General features: G+C 36.4%; 1 protein-coding gene across 1 annotated transcript in view; it reads right to left on the minus strand.

Moving 5' to 3' along the window:
- Positions 1-1,677, minus strand: part of BEST3 (bestrophin 3) — a 40,011-nt gene extending 38,334 nt beyond the window's left edge. Inside the window, exon 1 of the mRNA XM_006923731.1 lies at positions 1,474-1,677. The gene's annotated coding sequence lies outside the window, so the exon portion shown is untranslated. The remainder of the gene's footprint in view (positions 1-1,473) is intronic.
- Between the last annotated feature and the right edge of the window lie 10,464 nt (positions 1,678-12,141).

The raw sequence follows: 12,141 nt of genomic DNA on the forward strand, positions 1-12,141 counted from the left end.
TATTTTTATTTATGGTAATATTGGTAATGAAATCCAATAAGTTTCAGCCGTACATTTTAACAGTAAGGCATATGTATATTTATACTGTTTGGCTTGTCTTAATTTCTAAGTATTATTTTTAGATCATGTAGCCATTGCTCCATCAATATATAAATGAACAAATGAGGTATATGAGGTAAATTGTAATGTTACCTACCATATATTTTCTTAACCCATAGGAAGATTTAGGATATTGATATGCTATATGCATTGACATTTTCAAAAGCAGTGGCCAAACTTATTCTTTGGGCCCTTATTTGCTAAAGTATGTAAAGAGGTATTTATGTCACCCTTAAATTTTCTAAGGAGAAGTTATGGCTCTCTTCTTAGAAATCAGGAGATATTGTTGGAAAGAAGCAAGACCCTGTGGGAATTTAATTGATGGGTTATTTTTGGTGGGTTTAGTTAAATGTGGTGTCCCTCTAACGGAGCTCTGAGTGCATAGTTAGTGCTCTGTGCACTTCACAAGGTGGACAAAATGTTGGGTCACGTGATACCAAGAAAGGTGCACTTTCCCAATGAAAAATGTAGCATAAAATGCTTAGGGATGGTTCACTTTCTGTTTGGAGCCAAAAAACAAACAACCAGAAAAAAGAAAAAAATCAGGCCATTATTTAGGACTCTTTCCTTTCCACTTGGATTTGTTCAAGGATCTGGGTAGGATGAGAATTGGGCCCTGAAGCCCAGGTTTCAGTGAGATCTCTGGAATTCTATTGCTTTCACCAAGACATTAAACATTCGAATAGGTTTTGAGAATATGGCCCAAATCTAATCTTTGTTTGAAAATCCTGCTCAACCACTCTCTAACATGGAACACACACAGATAATATGAGATTTCTTTGAAACCTTTTAGTTCGCTCAAAAGAATCTATAAGGAGAGTCTTATGGAGCTACTTAGGCTGAAATTACGGAGCTTTTAAGTAGAACTGTACTAGACACCAGAATCAAATCTCACAGACAATTTCTTATACAAAGTAGCCTATAGTACACATTTTACTATTTTCTGCCTTTATTCAGAGCTGTGAAAACAATCTAACTCTAATTTGCCTATATTCCCTAGGGAAATGAAACGGCATTTTTTCATAGTCACAAACTTAAGCTTTCGACATTACTGATTAGAATTAAAAAAAAAAAAAATAAGGCCTTTGGCATAAGTAAGTGGCATAATGAAAGGATGGGACTCGTGCCACAAAACTGGTTTCATTTTTCCATCTTCACCTTGTCTATTTATTTAATGTGAGTAAAGCCAAAATTGGGAGAAGAACATAATAAATTAAGCCCATTTCATAATTTGTTCTCATAGTAGTTTTAAGTAACAGTTCTGAAATAACTTTCATGTAACAGTTCAGCCTTCTATTTAAGCTCTGTCAGAAAAACTAAAATCAGATAGAGTAAAGGTCAGAATTAAAATGCGGAGGTATTCTCTTCGTGCACTAACCTATTTATTTGGTTTGGAGTCTCCGACGAGAAAGAAAATCTTCGGGCTCCCCCTGAACAGGTGCCTCCAGGTCGGTGTCAAACTCGCGGTTTCACCCTTCGCTCATTCACAGTCAGATTTTCTTTCTGTTCTCTGGCTACTGAGAGGATCCAGACTAGTACAGGGGTTAAATGATTTTCCACTTGTGGAGGCCTGTTTATGCCAGTTTGCCCCACCGATGACAGTTACAGCCAGGAACAAACAGAAGCAGCAGCTGCTGATGTGGCTTTTTTCTAATCTATAATTATAACTCCACCTGCTATCCAAAGTACCCCTTAGAATGAGAAGTCGGAGGTGACGTGAAGGAGGCTGGGCCGTTTAAGTCTGTTATTTTCATTTTGACTCTGCCCTGGGATCAAGGAAGAAAGAGCCATTTTCCCCCTAAAGAGTTCCAAAGAGACTCCACCAGCCAAAAAAGGGAATTAGGACAGTCTGTGTGTGCTCGAAACGCAGAATAAATTCTTGTGAAGCCATAAACTGGGGCAGACACGAGTATAAACAGGATTCACACTCATTGGAGAGGTACTTAGAATGCTCATCCATTAAAAGCAACGAGCATGTATGCTTGAGAGAGACAGAGAGTCTCTTAGAAGGGCATTGAGAATTATCGTGTGTGATGGCTTAGTATAGTGCAGAATGATTGCACGCTGATTCATTACCTTTGTGATCTTTCCATGGTCAGCTGGGAAAATTTTTTTATTATTCAAAATGGTTCCTCTTAGATTACGCCTCCATATTTTTCTTCTTGAAAGAAAACATAATTACCTCTGAGTTCAAGAGAGCATTTTTAAAATAATGAAATAAATAGGACCTTTTTTTCCTAGGACTTTTCCACCTTCTAAAGTAACATGTGCACCAAGCATTGCTCTTTAAGCTTAAATAAAATGACTACCAAAAGAAAAAACACCCATATATTTTTGTGGAGAAAGATATAGAAGAAAATGCTTGTTCAGTAGTTGCAAATATACACATTTAAAAGTTTAGTACAGTATTCTTAAGTTTCACATGCATTATACTGGTTTATCAAACTATAAGTTCCTTAGAGCAAAGACAGAGTTGTAGGTATCTGATTTCTTGCTTCACGCCTGCTGATAGTTCCAGCAAAGAGCCCTGTGTGTAACAGATATTCAATATGTATTTGTTGTTTATCACCTTATCTTCACTATGATACTTCTGTTAGTCCATTTGGGGGAATTTGTGAACATTTTAGAAGCATACATATGGTGCCACGCATTTTATATTTAGGTTGCCATGAAAAGTAGTAGGATAGACCTGATATTGCTCTTATAGAGCTTTGCAAGACTGACCAATGTTATAAAATTTGAGTAAATCTAAACCCAAGTGCTTATGAAAGAGAAACGTTGAAGGTTTTTTTGTTTTGTTTTGTTTTAAATTTCACTCTTGCATCTCCTACTGGATGTACGGTAGCCCAGAAACATAGGATGACTGCAAGACCGGGGATCTGCCTCCTCTGTGGGGCACTTTTCGCTGGCTTCACTTTGAAATAGAGGTAATTATGTTTCTCTCTCCCATCAGGCTGTTTTGAGGAATAACTAATTAATGGTTGCGATAATATTCTAAATTCAATTTAGTCAATAATGATTAAATCGAATAAACAAACTCCAACTGTTGAACTTTGAGTCCGGTGGCTATTTCTAACAGGTAATAAAAGATGTCATTGAGAAATTAGCTCATTAGAGGGGACAAGCCACTGCAGCCTTTTTCAAAATATTTAACAAACACGAAATTGCAAAGTTAACTGTTCATACAGCTTTTTGAAGAAAACTTTAGAGTTGATTATTTAAAATAGACACTTTTTTTTCCAGATTCTAAAAGTAACATACGTTTATTAAAAAATAAGAAGTAAAGCAACATATAGAGAACAGAGTGGTACTCTACCATGTCATCCTAGAGAGGTGATATCATTTGGCATAAAGTTCATCTTTCCAGACTTTTGTGGAAAATATTTTAATTCCGACAATTAATAACAAACAATGTGATAGACGCTTAGGTAATTTCAGGGCACTATGAAATAACTATACCAGTCGTATTTTCTTTTGACAGCAAGAGTCAAGTTATGTGATCCTGACCACTCCGATTTTCAACAATCCTAATAAACACATTTGTCTTTGATTCCCGTAAACCTCTAGTGACAGGACAATTCATAAAACAAACAAACAAACAAAACCGATTATTTCCAAATAATGGGAATACTGATATTCAATTCATAAATGTCAAGACAAATGACCCTTTGTTCCTAAAGGGAACAGAAACAAACAAAACGTTTAGGTAGCTACTAACTATCGCTTTCTAATAAGTTATTTAAAAAGCCCATGTTCATTTTAAATTGATCTACTTATTCCATTGACATGAGAAATCTTTTGCTAGATTTATTTTGACTGCTTGGTTGCACATAGTCATGTGTATGCAAAGCTTCGAATTTAAACGTTAACCAAAGACCAGAAATTATTGTATTTTGGTGGATTTGATTCTGACTTTTGGACATTATTAAATGGAGAATAAGGAATCAGAAGATATTTTTGAACAGGAAAAGGGCTTGAAAAAAATCCGTGTTGCAGAAAAGTGAGTCTGTGAGAAGAAAAACTGATGGATTTGAGTAGGCAGGGATTATAGGAAGGGAATCAGTTTGAGGGTTATTATGGTTGTCCTAGTGTGAACTGGTGTGGTGGGTGAGTAGAATGCAGAGGAAGGGTGGCAAGAGAGAGCCCAAAAGAAAACCACCACTGGAGGACGAAAGAGAAGAGGGAGGTGGGGGGAGGGAGCGAAGGAGGAGGAAAAAATCTGATATGACTCTTGCTTTGCCCTTTGAATCCATTCGCTCATGAAGAACAAGAACTACAGAACACGATTTCAAATTTGTTCAGGTGACACAGTTCTTTGTAGGATGTCATGTAATTTTGATTTATATTTGATTTGATCCTGCAAATAGGAACATTTTATCATCAAAAATAGATGCAAAGTAAAATCATAATTTGGAGCTCATGGGTTAGATCTCTCAAGATAAAGGACAGTAGTCAGTGCTAAAGTTTCATAGAGTAAACTTTCAATTGAGAATATTCATTCATTAATTTTTTTCCACAGCAAAATACCTTGGTTCAGTTGGTTTGAGAACTACTTGCAGTGATATTTTTTTCCCTATATGTAAATTTTTATTTGCAAATTTCTTGATAACTCATGCCTTACTTTTTCTTGGTTTTTCCTATTTACTGGTTGCCATGATGGATCAATATCTGCATAACCAACAACTGATTGGGATAACTCGTGTGTCTATCCAGATGTGTGGAGGCTTCCGATATATGCTGGAGATAGAACTCTGCCAAAAATCAAACAGAGCAGGTAGGAAACTTTCTTAATTAATTTTTTTTCTTTGAATTCAGGAGAGACATAGTAAACCCCTAGGACTAGAAAGACCATTGAGTTTTATTACAGCTGAAGCTTAAAATCATAAGAGACTGGATATTTGAGGAGTCATCATTACTCTCCTTACACAGAGTAATTGCCAACTCAACAAAACAGAAATGCATTAGTTCAAATTCTGAAGGTTATCTTTTTCTAATGGAAGGTACAGAAAGTTTGTTCTATTTTAGGGATGAAAGCTTAGCATCTAGATAATTATTACTATGGTGCTTAAAGTGTATCCTGTACTTTATAATCAATAATATTTCTTAAATGGATAGTATTGCTTAGCTCAGATACATTCCAGATCACTAAAAACTGCAACATAGAGCCAATTAAAAATCAGTTTAATTTCACACAATAAGGCATGCAAATCCAAGTATATCGTTTATTCCAAAGAGCTGTGACGTTCTGTTACTTTACCATCATCATGGTAGGAAGTAGCCATTCTGGAAATTACATTACCGTATGCGTAAAAGGAAGATACAGACAAACAGGAAAAAATTCTATGCATAAATCCTTGGACAATTCTAAAATACCTTTTCTTATGGGATAAAATGCATGTGGGAATGAAAAACAATTGTTGGTTTTGTTTCTCTAATACGGTGCATTGAGCATTCTGAAGACATCTTTTTAGTTTCTTAATATCTTTTTAGTTCCTTAATAGTGGTTACTGCTGGGGAGAGTAGTGTGTTTGGAATAAGAGAGTGAAGGAGAAACTTCAGTTTTTGTTCCATATAATTTTGTATTTTTAAAGTAACATCCATATTTTCCTATTTAATCACATGCAATAAAAAAATCTTATTTGATGCCACTTCCAAATTTAGACCTCCAGCCCGGATCTTTCACCCAGCTCCAGACTTACACTTGATATTCTCATTAAACATCTCAAACCCAACATGCCCCAAACCGGTCTCCTGATCTTTCCCCTAAAACATGCTCCACCTTACAAACATTCATCTCAGTTGATGAAAATTCCTTCCTTTTAAAAGTTCAAAAACCTCAGCTCCTGTTTTCTCTTATACCACAGTCCAAATCTTTCAGCAAATTCTGTCTGCTCTACCTTCAAAATACACTCAGAATCTGTCACTTCACTCTCTCATGTCACATCCCTGTCTCCACTACTCCCACCTCCTCAGAGCCACCATCATCGTTCTCCCAGCAGCTTTCCCTGTTTCTCCACTTCAGTTGTTCTGACCAAAAGGCAGAGTCATCTTAATCAAGGTAAGTCAGGTGAGTCAGGTCACTCCACTGCTCAAAACCCGTCAATGGCTCCTGGTTTCTCTGAGAGTAAAAGCCCACCTCCTTAAATGGTCTGCCAGGTCTTTCATAACTTATTTCCATTTCATCTCTGGTCTCACTTCCTATTATTCTCCTCTATCCTATGGGTCCCTCTGCAGCCACACGCATCTTTCCTTCCTTGAGCATACCAGACATGGTCCCATCTTAAAGCCTTAAGTATGGCTAACCTTCCTGCCAAGAATGCTCTTCTTCCAGATCTCTGAGGGGCTGTCTCCATCACCCTTTTTGAAGTCTTTGCTCGGATATCTTCTCAATGAGCTAATCACCCTACTTAAAGTTGCTGCTGGCCCTGCATGTATGGAGAGTGCTCCCTCCTCATAGCACTCTCGATCCCCCCTTACTCAGCTCTGCTTTTGCTTTTTATTCACACCACTTATCTCCTTTGAATATACCATATAGTTCACACATGTATGGTGTTTATTGTCTATTTATCTCAACTGGAAGTTTCATGAGGGCAGGGAGCTGTTCACTGATGAAAACAAAGTACCTCTAATAGTGCCTAGTTTGATAAATACTTACTGAATGAATATATTTAAAAAGAGTCTAGAGAGACTTCCACTTTTTCTCATGATTGTAAATTTCATGAGGACAGATTCCATGGCTATTTTGTTAATTGTTTTATATCCAGTGCCCAGAAAAGCATCTGCAATGAGCAGACATCCAATAAATATCTGTGGGATGAATAAGTGAACATATTTTTTATTTGGAGGTTTGGCTCATCTTTTTCACACAAGTCATTTTTATAGAATAACCAAAAAAAAGGACTCAAAATTTTCCTGCAGAAGTATAGGTTTTATGGCACTCCAGAAAGCTAAAGACAGGTATCACTTAGGGAGCCCTGAGTACTGACTGCATTCCATCTGTACTGTGGATGCTATGTCTGCATTCTGTGTGATCACCTCTCTTCTGAGTTTCTGTATCCTTAGCTAACTCAGGACTGAGAGTAGGGATGTGAACAGTCTCTTCCAGGAAATCCATCTGTAACACTACCTCTCACCTTTTCATTTTTCTACTGACCTTAAGGAGATTCCCTCACATTAAATAGCAATAAAATATTTCAAAATGGATAGAGGCAGGTAAAATTGATTTATTCTACTTCCTGTTGACTGCTCCATAGCATCATTTTGTTCCGGGCATGGCACTGAGCACTCACTTGGCATTAGATACCCCTTAACATAATGGTGTAATGAAAGGACGAATACAGTAAGTGTCCTTTGATGGTGGTCTAGGTGGTGGTGATATCGTTCTTGTGGCTCAGAAGGTGCCTTGGGGGTTCTTGACTTTGAATGTCCTTCTGGGATAGAGGATATGATTCTTGATGAAGATTAAGTTATAAAAGTCCTTTAGTGGAATTTTAATGATGAAACGCATTGTTAAAGTGATATCCCACAGCACATTCTGATATATTTTAATATTTCTGTGACATAAAAATTGAGGATTAAGCATACCTCCTCTCTTAACTCACCACCTTCTATGTACCCTGGTAATTTTGAGATGACTCATGTTCTTGCTCAACTTTTCTCACAAATTCATAATTAGATTAAACTAAAAACACAAAATTGAGTTGCAAAAAGCACACTCTTAGGATCCAGCGTCTTCTAGACTTCATGCCACCCTATAAAAACGTAAATCCTACCTTTAGCATCATGAGATATGCTTGTGTGCCAACAAGGCTACTTTCCCTTAGCATAGCATTATCACTTTATAAGAAGATAAAATGAAAAAGGTAAATTTTATCCAAGTTTCCTTTCCCTCATGGTACAAAACTAGGGGATTGTTTTTTCCTATTGGGCTTCCCTTCTGCAAACTCTTTAAGGAAAAGTTTAATTTTTTTTTTTTGTATTTATCAATAGACTGCTTAAGAGAACCAGCATTGTTCTTTGCCAACTTTATTAATACCTAACAAAATTAGTATCTAACATATGAATTTACTTTATGACTCAGCGATCTCATTTCCAAGAATCCACCCTGAAGTATGCCTCCGATAATACAAAAAATACATATGTACCAAGTTATTAAATACAGCATTATTTACAATTGCAAAATGTTAGAAAGAACCTAAATGCCCAAACATAGGCAAATGGTTGAATAAACTATGGCAATGCAAAAATGGAGTACTATGTAGGTGTGAAAGGAATAAGAACATTCTTTATGAATTCATATGGAGTGATTTCCAGGGTGTATTGGGTGACAAAAACAAAATGCAGAAGAGTATCTATAGCAAATAAGCACATAAAAAGATACTCAACATCATTAATCATTAGGAAAATGCAGATCGAAACCACAATGAGAAACCACTTCACACCCACTAGGATGGCTGTAATTAAAAACAAGCAAACACTGCAGCTAGGTCCTGCACAAACAAACATGGAAAATAACAAGGGCTGGGGAGAATGTGGAGAACTCGGAACCCTGGTACATTGCTGGTGCCATTTAAAATGGTGCAGCTACTGTGGAAAACAGTTTGGTCATTCCTCAAAAAATTAAACTTAAAATAACTATATGACCCAGCAATTCTATTCCTAAAATATATATCCCAAATTATTGAAAATATACCAGATTGAAACAAATACTTGTACATGAATGTTTACAGCAGCACTATTCACAAAAGCTAAAAGGTAAAAACAGCCCAAACGTCCATCAATTGATGAATGAATAGACAAAATGTAGTACAGCCATACAATGGGATTATTATTCGCCATACAAAGGAATGGCGTACCAATACATGCTACAATGTGGACGAGCCTCAAAAATATGCTAAGTGAAAGAAGCCAGATACAAGAGGTCACATATATTGTATGATTCTATTTATATTAAATATATCCAGAATAGGTAAATTCATACAGAGAAAACAGATTAGTTATTTCCAGAGACTATGGGGAAGAGGAAAAGAGAATTAATTTCTCAGTGAGTGTGGAGATTCTTTTGGGGGTGATGAAAATATTGTGGAACTAAGTAGAGATAGTGATTGTACTACATATGAATATACTAAATACCAATGAATTGTACACTTTAAAATGGGTGATTTTATTTTATGTGAGTTCTACTTCAATAATCAAAAAGGAGTACCTATATTATACTCCTTTCATGAAGGGAAAAAGGGAAGATAACAATATTTAAATATATATATATATTCATTTATGCAAAAGAAATACCAGAAGGATTAAACCTAATGTGATCGATTACTCAGGGATTGGATGGGAGTAGGGTGAAAAGAATGAGAAAGTGGGAACTGGATGGTGAGGACGGGGAGTGGTGGAGACTGACATTTACCTGATATTCCCTTTTATATTTTTATAGGCTCTGACTCTTAGAACCACAGTAATATTTCACATAATCCCCCCAAATAATTAAAATTAATTAGTACGTCAGGAAGCCCAAATTAGAATACAAAGAGTAACAAATGGATATACTATATTACTAATAAATATTGTAACCATACTAAAAGAATTGAAGAAGAACCAACTAACTTGGAAAACAGCATTTCGATTGTATAACGTAAGGCTAAAGACAGAACTATATGCAAATATTATACTTTAGTTAGTAAATTTTTTCTTTAGGAGTATGGGTTAGCAATTCTCAAATTACTTTATGTGTGGACTAGGACTGAGCAAATAAATAATGAGCTTCTTGGAGAAATGACTGATGCCAGGGAAAATATGAGAAGAACCTGGAACATCTTACGATGCCAGGAAGTAAGGAAGTCCTAAAAAATGATGGGGTATGTGAAAATGATACAGGAACCAACTTGAAGGAACTCCTAATGAAAGCTGGGACAAGTTGAGCTAAAAAATATACAGGATAATAATGGATTATAACCCAGAAAACAAAATAAATATCCTTGAGTTTATACTGATACAAATGAATACTTGAATAAATAAATAAATGAAGAGAAGAAGCAGCTCTTCTTTATCATAGAGACAATGATAGAAATAGAAAATCACCATAAGGCAAAGACAAGAATCAGTAATGGAACCTAAAAGTAGTTAAGGTAAGAATGTTGAGAAATAGGATATTTACGTAGTCTCAAAGTATCTCCTCACACGATAGTTTTAATTACAAAGGGAAAAGTAGTGACTTTATAGAGATGAAAGCTGATCAACATGGTATTACCAAGTGATCAAAGTCAACTTCATCAGTAATAAGTCATATTGGCATCAGGACGTTGAAGATGATGCACTGAGACGGGCATAACCTCACTTCTATGATAGCCTTGCCCCAAATGCATAACCCAATCTAATTATGAGATAACATCAGACACACATAAATTGAGTGACATTCTACAAAACAATTTACCAGGACTCTTCAAAAGTGTCCAGATCATGAAAGACAAAGAAAGACTGAGGAACTGTTACACATTGGAGGAGATTAAGGAAACATGACAACTGGATCTTGGACCAGAAGAAGGACATTAGTGGCACAACTGGTAAAATTTAGATGAGGTCTGCGCATTCGTTAATAGTATATCAGAGCCGACTTCCTGGTTTTGACCACTGTACTGGATTTGGGTAAGATGTTAACATTAGGGGGAGCTAAGTGAAGGGTATATAGGAACTCTGCACTATTGTTGCAACTTTTCTCTAAGTCTAACGTTTTTCAAAATAATAAGTTAAAAACAAACTAAAAAATTCTTCCTCAATTAAATTTTTGTTTGTTTGTTTTTGTTTTTGCTTGCTTTCATATTTAGTTGAGCCAAGATTTTGAAAATATGTGTAGAGTGACATCATTAATTTCCCCTTTTAAAAAAATTTTAAGAGATTAAGGAAGGAAATTAAGAATATTAAGTTGCCGTTGGTCCTCTTGCCTTCCTAGAAAAAAAGTTTAATCTTAAACAGGAAAGTGGTGGGTCAGGATGTGGGTGAAGGGATCCAGTAGGATGTCATCTGAGAAAATGTTACCATGCCTAAGCCTAAATGAGAGAGGGGAGGTAGAAATTAATGGAACCTGGAAAGAGTAGCTTAACAGAAAGAATGCTGGATAGAATCTGTGGCCTTCAAGGGCAGGACACGGCCAATCCATAATAACCAAGCAAGGGAGCCAAATTTCCACCCTTCTGCCTTCCCAGCTCCTACCAGGAAGTCCCACTGGCTGTACCAACCCAGAAGTCAGAGGTCGAGGGAGCTCAGTGATGCAGTGTAAACACACCCACCTCTAGGAGCCCAGAGCAGAGTGAAGAAGTTTGGAGAGTGACTTGGGAGGAAAAAAAGAAAAGGTATCTAGCACTGAGATCAGCCAGTCTGCCTCTCTCATTTTGCAGATGAGAAGAAAAAAAAAAAAAAGCCTTGAAAAGGGAACAGATTTATCCAAGTTCACAATATAAAAGCAGTGTGGTAGAGCTGAAAACCTATAGGTCTGTAAATTGGAAGACTTAAACTCTAGTCTTGGCTTGGCCACTGCACTGGGCTTCAGTTTCCATATCTATGAATAAACGAGGTGAAGTAATGCAGTAATCTTCAAACTGGGATTCACATACCCGCTCCTGCGTATACATGAGCGTTTCTAGGAGGTAAGGGATGGATAGTTAAGGGAATCATTTTTCCAGACCCACAACGTCCTTAAATATATATTTTCTCCTCAAATTAATCTGCTTTCCCTTTCAAAACTGTACCCCCACTTGACAAAAAAGTTCATCTCACCCATCTCAAATATTACTATAGGGCATTACTCCAGGATGTGAAAATTTGAGTACACCAAATAATGAGACATTTTGAATGCATAGCATTTGAAGCAGATTCCTGTGACAGCAAACCAGAGAGCTCCAATGAAGAAATACTGAATTATTAAAAGACTGCAGCACTTACTTGTGGCAAATGTGCATCCATACCTAGTCTCTCTGAGAAAGGTTTGAATCTCACATATGAACCTTTCAAACATAAATTTGAAAGTGAGTCTTTGTCTACTTAGGA

The sequence above is a fragment of the Pteropus alecto genome, unplaced genomic scaffold (genome assembly GCF_000325575.1).
Source record: "Pteropus alecto unplaced genomic scaffold, ASM32557v1 scaffold76, whole genome shotgun sequence".
NCBI lineage: Eukaryota > Metazoa > Chordata > Mammalia > Chiroptera > Pteropodidae > Pteropus > Pteropus alecto.